This window comes from Balaenoptera ricei, chromosome 17 (genome assembly GCF_028023285.1).
Source record: "Balaenoptera ricei isolate mBalRic1 chromosome 17, mBalRic1.hap2, whole genome shotgun sequence".
Taxonomy (NCBI): domain Eukaryota; kingdom Metazoa; phylum Chordata; class Mammalia; order Artiodactyla; family Balaenopteridae; genus Balaenoptera; species Balaenoptera ricei.
The window spans coordinates 41,387,742-41,397,624 of NC_082655.1; positions in this window are offsets into that span (position 1 = coordinate 41,387,742).

Genomic DNA, 9,883 nt, shown 5'->3' on the forward strand with positions numbered 1-9,883 from the left:
TACCTGAAGGCATGGTCCAAGTAGACAAGCATCAGTACCCAGAGTCTGGATCATCCAGTCTGTGGGCCCAGCATTATCATTCTATTGGCGCTACCCTCAAAACCCATGCACATTTTAGCCACTTCTCATCACCTCCATTGTTCCCAGCCCAGACCCAGCCACTGCTATCCTTTGCCTGGATTATTGAAACAGCCTCCCAACTAGTCTTCCTGTTTCTGCCCTTCAGCCTATTCTTTTTTTTTTTTTTTAATTTTTGGCCATGCCACGAGGCATGTGGGATCTTAGTTCCCTGACCAGGGATAGAACCCACACCCCCTGCATTGGAAGCACAGAGTCTTAACCACTGGACCACCAGGAAGTCCCCCTTCAGCCCATTCTTAACACAGTAGCCTGAGTAAAACATCCACCAGAACATGCTGTGCTCAAACCCTCCCTGTCTTCCCACTTCAGAGTAAAACCCAAATCCTTACAAACCCTGTGGTCTCAGCCTTAACACAACCACCACCCCACACACGCCCCCCATGATGCTCTGACCTTGACTCTGGGCTGCTCCTCCAGTCCTCAGGCAAAGGACATTTGCTGTCCTCTCAGGCCCTTTGCACTTGCTGTTCCTTCAGCCTGGAACATTCTCCCTGCATGTGGCCACACACCCCCCTTCAGTCGTTGTTTGCCTCTCAGTGATTACACTATCTCAAATGTCAGCACCCGTCCACACACACACACACACACACACACACATTTCTTACCTCCTCACCTGCTTGATTTTTCTTCTTAGCATTTCTCACAGCATAGCTTACTTATTGATCTTGTTTATGTGTATTTCCATGAAGACCAAAATCTTGTCTGTTTTGTTCTCTCTGATCCCCCAGTTCCTAGAAGAATGCTCACAAATGTGTGTTGAGGTAAATCTGTTGGTTGATTGTGATGGAGGGAATGAAACAGTAGCTGGGTTCTTCCCAGGAGATCCCTAGTTCCCTTACAAATAGACCTGGGCGAGTTTGTCCACTGGGCTCCCAGACAGGCCCAAACATGCCTGAGAACTGGGCAACCTTAGCTTCCTTCAAACCAGGAAGCCCTGCTGTGATGCAGGGAGTGGCTGAACCCCTAGGTGTGAGAGAGCTCGCTGGGGAATATGGCCCCTGAGAGAGCTGGGGGCCTGGGAGGAAGGCTGGAGAACTCGGCATGCCCAAGACACTGTGGAATGACAACAATAAAACAATTTGGTAACACGTGTGATGTCCTTATTTTTTAAAAAAATAAATAAATTTATTTATTTATTTATAGCTGCATTGGGTCTTTGTTGCTGCGCGCGGGCTTTCTCTAGTTGCGGCGAGCGGGGGCTACTCTTCGTTACGGTGCACCAGCTTCTCATTGCGGGGGCTCCTCTTGTTGCAGAGCACGGGCTCTAGGCAAGTGGGCTTTCAGTAGTTGTGGCTCGCAGGCTCTAGAGCTCAGGCTAGTAGTTGTGGTGCACGGGCTTAGTTGCTCCGCGCGGCATGTGGGATCTTCCCAGGCCACGGCTCAAACCCGTGTCCCCTGCATTGGCAGGCGGATTCTCAACCACTGCGCCACCAGGGAAGCCCACGTGTGATATCCTTATTCAAGGGGAAACAATCCAGGGGTGTGGGGAGTACAGTGCCTCACAAGCAGAGGAGCCCTCCTCCTCAGGGATTTGGCAAGAGCGAATTTATAGAGCTTAGAAGTGACGACGGGAAACAGGCATGGTTGGCTAGGAAGTCAGGATGTCCTTGCAAGGCCAGCAGGTCCTATTTTCTAGGGCAAGGTAGCTAAAGCGGAGTTAGAGGATCACGACTGGTGCGTTAGGTGTCCTTGATGGTGAGGTGTGTCCTGCAAGTGCTGGCTGACTTGGGTTTGTTAGATCTGTGATGTGGGCCTGGCCACCAGGGTGGCCCCCATTTTGTGGGAAATACGAATTACCTTTATCCACACGGAGAGGAAAGCAGCTGGGGGTTGGGGGGTGGCGCAGAGAAGGAGTGACTGAAGAATGAGGGGTGCCTGGAAAGCTAAGGGAACAGAAATTGTGAGAGGGTAGAAAGGGGGCTGGCTGATAGCGAGTCCTGCCCCCGAGAGTCACCAGGCGAGAGCTGAAAAGACCATGTCAGTGGGCACCTGGGCGGGTGTCAGGGAAATAGTACCAGTGGGAGTGAGGAGGTGGAGAGAGGGAGCGAGGAGACTTTCCAGCACGCTCGGCTGCAAGAGGACCTCCATAGACCAATGGGCAGAGAGGTATGCGAGGGCGAGATCCTCATGTTTATATCCAGGGAGGAGGAAGGCAATGAAGATGAGGCTGAAGGTACAGGAAATCCAGGGGACACGCAAAGGCGTGACAGTCCCGAGGAGGCGGGAAGACGAGAAGTGTAACTGCCTGCAGCCTGTAGCTCCGCGAGGAGATGGGGCAGAAGGAAAAGGCTGGTCCCAGAAGCTTGGGGAGTGGGGACAGGAAGTGGAGGAGGCCACACCTGAGGACCCCTTTTCTAAAAAAATAGAAAGTGGAGTCATTCCTGGGGGCGGGGAGAGCCTGAGGAAAGTGTTAGGGTTGAACCAGAGAAGGCAAGTGGGAGAAGGAGGGACCAAGTCCACGTAAGAGGCTGAGAGCAGCTGCATCGGGGCTCCTCGGCTCTGCGACAGAGGCGATAGAGGTGGGCCCGGGTCCCAGGCCTGGGACGGGGCTGGGAGTGCGGGGAGAGAACTGCGGCACCAGGGCAGGAAACTGAGCACGGTAAGTGTGAAGAGGCTAGGAACTCAAGATCCTAGCGAGGGCCCAGAATAGATGGGTGGGAGGGAGGAGAGCCCGGGAAGGATGAGAGGTTGGGCTCAGGCGACACTTTAGAGGTAGGACGACGAGGTCCGTGCTGTGGCCGTAGGGAGGGGAGGCTGCACGGATTGTCGGCATGGAGAGGGTCTCATTGACACGGATGCTCAGGTCTCCCACGATGATGGTCAAGTCAGAGGGAAACCAGCACCGAAGTCCTCAGAGCTTGTGGGGGAGACCCTGGCAGTGAACGGCCGGGGAGCGACCGAGAGTTGCCTCCCAGTATCCATCCGCCCCTTGCTCCTCAGCAAAAGGGGTTGGGCTTTTTAGCTGGAACCATCGTCACCCAGACTTTTAAGAATCACATTGCCCAGCCCGGTTGGCCGCTTGGAGTGGCCATGTGACCACTCTGGGGTACTTCTGGAAGCCGACCTGGCATGTTGACTGAAGCTTGCACTGCACACTGGGCCATGAGGACGAGGGTCCCATCCTAAGAAAGGCAGAGCAGTAGAAGAGAGTAAGCCTGGGTCCTGAGACCATGAAGCCAACTTACCTGCCCTGGACCACCTACCTCTGAGACTTCTTTGACTTAATAAAATCTTGTGTTTGAGACACTGTTATTTTAGGCTTTCTGTCAGCAGAGAAACTAATCCTGAACGTTACAGATGGTGCATGAGGAACGGCCCAGTTTTCAAAGGAGGACCATCTTCTACAGGAGGGTGAACACGCATTGGCCTATAAACAGTAATAAGAAGCTACAAGAATATCAACAATGGCTTCCAGGCCTGAGGTAAATTGGGGATGTGAGAACAAACAGCTTCCCTCGCAGGGGCTCTGGGCAGTTGCATTCCTTCCTTAGCTCAAGCGAGAAGCAAGAGGGAGATTCCGCAAAGAGCTAAAAGCCATGGGAGAGGGTGCCGTCGACGAACAGGGTTTCTAAAAGGCAAAGATGAGAGGCCTGAGATGGAGCTGGCAGTGAGAAGAGGAGTTGGGAGGCGTCAGGTCAGAGCTTGTGTGGTCTGTATTTAGGACAGAGGTCTGTATTTAGGAGGGTATTAGACAGAGGGGCTGTATTTAGGACAGAGGTCAACAGTGAGAGCCAAAGGCCTAGCCAGGCTCATAGTTTTCAGTAGAGTTTAGCAGTCTCCTGCTGAACTTGTCGAGTTTGGGGAGACTGGGCTTCCTTCCTGCAGCTGCCTCCTGATGGTAGAGAGATGGGCAGGAAGCCAGCCCACGGTGGGGAGGGCAGAGGAGAGGCTGTCTAGCAGCAGGGGGGCTGGAAGGGTGGCGGCCCTCAGCTGAGAGGTCCTGAGGGTGGGGCCTCGTGTTTCCCACTTTCTTTCCCCTAGTATTTTAATCGAGTATTTTCATTATGTGTTTCTAACCCAACTTCCCTGTTAACTTCAGAGGACTGTACATCGCTATTGTGAAGGGCGGATCCTTAAACAGGGTTGAAAATGTAAACCCAGGGCAAGCATGTGGGTCTTGAAGAGGACCATTTCGTAGGAAGCAGGCTGCCAGGCCGCCAAAGGAGGCCAGCGCAAAACTAGCCAGAGGGAGACCCACTCAGGAATGGTGGCAGGATAGGAACCTGGGACGGGAATTATAAAGGGGCAGCTACAGGGGTCAAAGGCTGAAAAGAGACTCATCCCTGAGTGAAATGCAGGGCCACACGTGAGAAAGGGAGCAGCGTTCCTGATGACGACTTACTTCACGGAGGGGCTGGGCAGACATGCAGTTACCTTAACTAGTTCACAGTGCGGACCCATGACAAAGTCCAGAAGTCGGTTATAGGAATTCAGCACAAGGTTGGGTGGATTTACAGCCAGGAATTCTTGCTGTTAACACACTTTTTTTTTTTTTTAATTTTTATTGGAGTATAATTGATTTACAATGTTGTGTTTGTTAGTTTCAGGTGTACAGCAAAGTGAATCAGTTATACATATACATATAGCCACTCTTTTTTTTTTTTCAGATTCTTTTCCCATATAGGCCATTACAGAGTATTGAGTAGAGTGCCCTGTGCTACACAGCAGGTTCTTATTAGTTATCTATTTTATATATAGTAGTGTGTATATGTCAGTCCCAATCTCCCAATTTACCTCTCCCCCCACTTATCCCCTGGGATACGTAACCATAAGTTTGTTTTCTACATCTGTAACTCTACTTCTGTTTTGTAAATGAGTTCATTTGTACCCTTTTTTTAGATTCCACATATAAGTGATGTCATATGATATTTGAGCTGATGATGCCTCAAGTGTCCCCGTCCCACCCTCTCACACCCCCGCCCAGGGTGAGATGGGGGGGCAGAGGGCTTGGGGTGGGATGGGGCTGGACTTGGGGGGTGAGATCAGGGTTTCCAGCTGTGAGGAGGGGAGGCTAGCAGAGGTCAAGGATCAGACAGGGCCTAACAGGTTGTGTGGAAGCTGGCAGCCACGGCGACCGTCCTGAAACTCATATTCCTCCTCCTTCTATTAACCCCGAATGGAGGAATTTAGCCATGCCACCAGGGACAGCTGCCCAAACCACGGCAGTGGTGCCTGCAAGGAGTGAACCTCCCCTTTCCCATGGGCCCTGGGCCCTAGAGAGTGGTTTTTATTGAAACCACCTGTGCGCTATAATCAAAACAAAAGCAAAAAGCCTGATGCTCAGGCAACACCCCCAAATCAATCAAATCAGAATCTCCAGGGCCAGGAACCAAGGCCCAGTGGATTGTCAAGCTCTCTGGATATTTGCAATGTGCAGCCAGAGTTAGAACCTGAGGTTGGCCTCTGGCTTGGCCATAAAGCTGTGTGACTTTGAGCAATTTATCAAACTACACTTCAGTTTTCTGTGTGAAATGCAGCACTACCTTATAGGGTTCTTGTGAGGCTGGAGTGTGCTTAGGCAGGGCCTGGCGCATGTCATAGCACTAGCTACTATTATTAATGCTAGTCAGGATTCAGTTTGCAAACCCAACCTGAAAACCATGGTTAGCCTCTTTGGCTCTTCTGGCATTTGTCAAGTGTCACCCTCTTAAATAATGGCATGGTTTGTAGAGGTGGGGTGGGTCAGATTCTGTGGTGCTGATGGATGATCACATGCTGGTATTTTCTAAACAGGATAGGAGAGAAAAACAAGTCCCACACAGGCTGGTCATTATGTCTTCAAATGAGAAACTGCCTTTTCAGGAAATCATTATCTCCATTTTACTTTTTTAATTCTTCTAATTTTGGGTGGGGGGGGGGTAACAGTTTTATTCAGATATAATTCTCACACCATATGAGTCACCCATTTAAGTGCACAACTCAGTAGTTTTTAGTACATTCACAGACCTGTACCATATTCTCATTACTGTTGTTTTGTTTTCACAAATCATCTTCCAAGGGCTTGTTCAATTGTTGCCGTGTCTGGTGATCCTTGTCTTGGAAGAATGCTGTTAATCCAGCACTGGTTCATTACGAACTTCAACATGCCTAGTAGGGATGGTTCCTCAAAATGGGACTATTTGAGCGTGATACTGTTCAAGTTATTTTGAAGTTCCTGTAACAGAAGTCATGTCAGAAAACCTAAGGCACCAGCGGCATGGGGCCCAGCGAGCAAAGCCATCCCCTTGGCAGCCAGCCCGGGGAGAGACAGACAGGAGGGGCCTGGGATGAGGAGAGTGGTCCTTCTAAAGAGAGGGGAGAGGGAGGGGAGAGAAAGCCTTAACCTCCCCCTGGCTCATGTCTTGCTATAATTGACTAACCAGGCCCCTCCTTGTCCCACGAGTAGTAGGACAGGTTCTATCATTTTCTAGGCTTGAAGCACATGGGGAAGCTTAGTGCTCCCAGAATTCTCAGGTGGAAGTAGTCAGTGAAGCTGCACCATCTTGGAAGGTGACTGAAGTGGGGACTCCCTGTTTCAGCTGCAGGACCCTCCATTCAGGATCAAGTCCTAAATTCTCCCCATCTGTCCATGGGCATATCCCCTCATCCTTTTGTTTTTATTTAGTGTTAGAGGCAATATTTCTCTGAGCACTATCTCAGTCCCCAATTTCTACAATTTTAGCCAATCCTTTTTTCTACCATCATCTTAGGTAGTTTTCAGAAGTGTGTTGTTTATATAAACACATACACACACCAACTAAGGTTTTATGCTTTGTAATCTCCAAACACAACTCTCAGGTCTTCACACCATGAACAGTATTTCCAGACTCCTGGCTGGAGGTGGAGCTGAAACAGGAGGAAAGGGGCAGGACACAGCCTTTAAAAGAATGACATAGCCATAGGATATAACAAAAACTGGTTAGAACCAAGTAGGTCCAAGATGGCAGAATATTCGACTACCAGTGGACCTTGAGCCTCATCATACGCCCATTGTAATACATTAACATAAACTAAGTGACACACCTACCAGCACCATGACAGTTCCGAGGCCAACCATCAAAGGCCAAAAAGTGGGAGATGGCCCAATTCCTGGAAATCTCCACCCCCTTCCCCCAAATAATTAGAATAATCCTCCCACTCATTAGCCTATGAAATTACCCAGCCCGTAAAAACTAACCATTGCCATATTTCGAGGCCACTCTCGCCTTCTGAGATGGCCCACACTCTGTGGAGTGTGTTTCTCTCTAACTAAATCCACTTCTTACCCATCACTTTGTCTCTCACTGAATTCTTTCTACCATGAGACGTCAAGAACCTGAGCTTCATTAAGTCCTGAGACCAGGTGTGTGATCTCAGTTAAAAGACCATGGGTTCAAGTCCCAATCTAAGTTACACGGTTTCAGTGCCATCACAAAGAATTGCAGGTGGGACTTCCCTGGTGGTGCTGAGGTTAAGAATCCGCCTGCCAATGCAGGGGATACGGGTTCGATCCCTGGTCCAGGAAGATCCCACATGCCGCGGAGCAACTAAGCCCGTGCGCCACAACTACTGAGCCTGCGCTCTAGAGCCCATGAGCCCGCCTGCTGCAACTACTGAAGCCCGTGTGCCTACAGCCCATGCTCCACAACAAGAGAAGCCCCTGCTCTCTGCAACTAGAGAAAGCCTGCACACAGCAATGAAGACCCAATGTGACCAAAACATAAATAAAAATTTTAAAAGAAAAAGAATTGCAGATAGTAGAGGAGGCTTCTGACTAGTTAGATGGCGCCAAAAATTCTCTCTCCCACAGGTCAAGCTTGCTTTAAACCAGTGCTTCCCTAACTTCTCAAAAGAAGCCCCTGTTTATTTTTGTATATGGTGTTAGAGAATGTTCTAATTTCATTCTTTTACATGTAGCTGTCCGGTTTTCCCAGCACCACTTATTGAAGAGACTGTCTTTCCTCCATTGTATATTCTTGCCTCCTTTGTCGTAGATTAATAATGATAGGTACATGGGTTTATTTCTGGGCTTTCTATCTTGTTCTATTGATCTCTATGTCTGTTTTTGTGCCAATACCGTAGATAACCAACAAGGACCTACTGTACAGCAAGGGAACGATAGTCAATATTTTGTAATAACCTATAAGGGAAAAGAACCTGAATCACTGTGCTGTACACCTGAAACTAACACAATCAACTATACTTCAATTTAAAAAAAAGAAGCACCTGTTTAAAAATGCAAATTCCAGAACCCATCCCCAACCCTCTAAAGCAGAATCTCCAGAAGTCAGGAAAGATATTTCTACAAGTGTCTCCAGGTGATTCTTACCATAGGAAAGGGCTTTTTTTTTTTTATAATGCAAATACCTCCTCATTAGAGATTCCAGTTTAATGAGGGGGTGGGGGGCGGGTGGAACCAGGGTGGACTGATGTTTGTGAACACAGTGGATCTGATGTGTAATCCACTGAGCATCACTGCTGACCTTCAGGCATACTTGACCCTATTCTCACCACTTTGATCAAAAAAGCCAAACTTCAACTTGGCTCTTTTTTTTTTTTTTTTTTTTTTTGGCTGCACTGGGTCTTCGTTGCTGCACAAGGGCTTTCTCTAGTTGTGGAGAGCAGGGGCTACTCTTCGTTGCGGTGCGTGGGCTTCTCGTTGCAGTGGCTTCTCTTGTTGCGGAGCACGGGCTCTAGGCGTGCGGGCTTCAGTAGTTGCAGCACGTGAGCCCTAGAGCATGAGGACTTCAGTAGTTGCAGCATACAGGCTTCAGTAGCTGCAGAGCACAGGCTCAGTAGTTGTGGCACACGGCATTAGTTGCTCCGCGGCATGTGGGATCTTCCCCGACCAGGGATTGAACTCGTGTCGCCTGCATTGGCAGCCGAATTCTTAACCACTGCGCCACCACGGAAGTCCATCAACTGGACTTTGTAGTGATGATTTCAATCAGGTTTTCTCCCTTTTGGATATGATATGTTAGTTTTCTTGATCATCATTATTTAAAAACAAAATATAAAAACAAACAAGAGCTCTGCTTTGGGAACTGTCCTGTGCATACCCACCCTCACGTAGCCCTCTCGACAACCCATTGAGGTTGGTTCTATCACTGCCCCACTTTACAGATGAGAAAAGAGCTTCGCTTAAGACCGTCTAGCTAATGAGTAGCAAAGCCATTCTCACCAAATCCCAGACTGGGCTCTCCCCCTCATTAAGGAGGACGCCCACACCCTTTCTCTCCGGGTGTGCATCTCTGCCTTGCTTCTGTCTTCACTAAACAAACTGTTTCTCTGTGTGCTCTCCCACTTGTTGTTCTGCTATGTCTCTAATAATAAACTTTGTACCTGTTTTTACAGGGAAAAACAAAAAACGCAGGCTAGCCACCGAGTGCTATACCCCTGTGCTCAGCCCGCCCAAAACTGGCCCACAGCGCAGGGTGACTCTGAGCCAAGAAGCCTCGATATGGAGACGAGTTTCCCAAGTCGAGAACGAGTCTCCAGCGAAAAGCACACACACCTGCTTTGTATCAGGCCAGCAATGGTAGGCTATGTTGGAAGTACCCTTACATACAATCATTCCCAGTTGATGGTGCTTCAGAATCACCTGGGGAAGGTGTTAAAAATGCAGACACCTAGGTCCTATCCTCAGAGATTCTAGCTCATTATGTCTGGGATGCAGCCCAGGAGTCTATAAGTACAGCCAATGATTCTGATGCAAGTAATTGGAGGGCTAGGATGAAAAAAGAAAAAAGGGGGGAAGGAGGGAAGAAGAAGGAAGGAAAGTAGA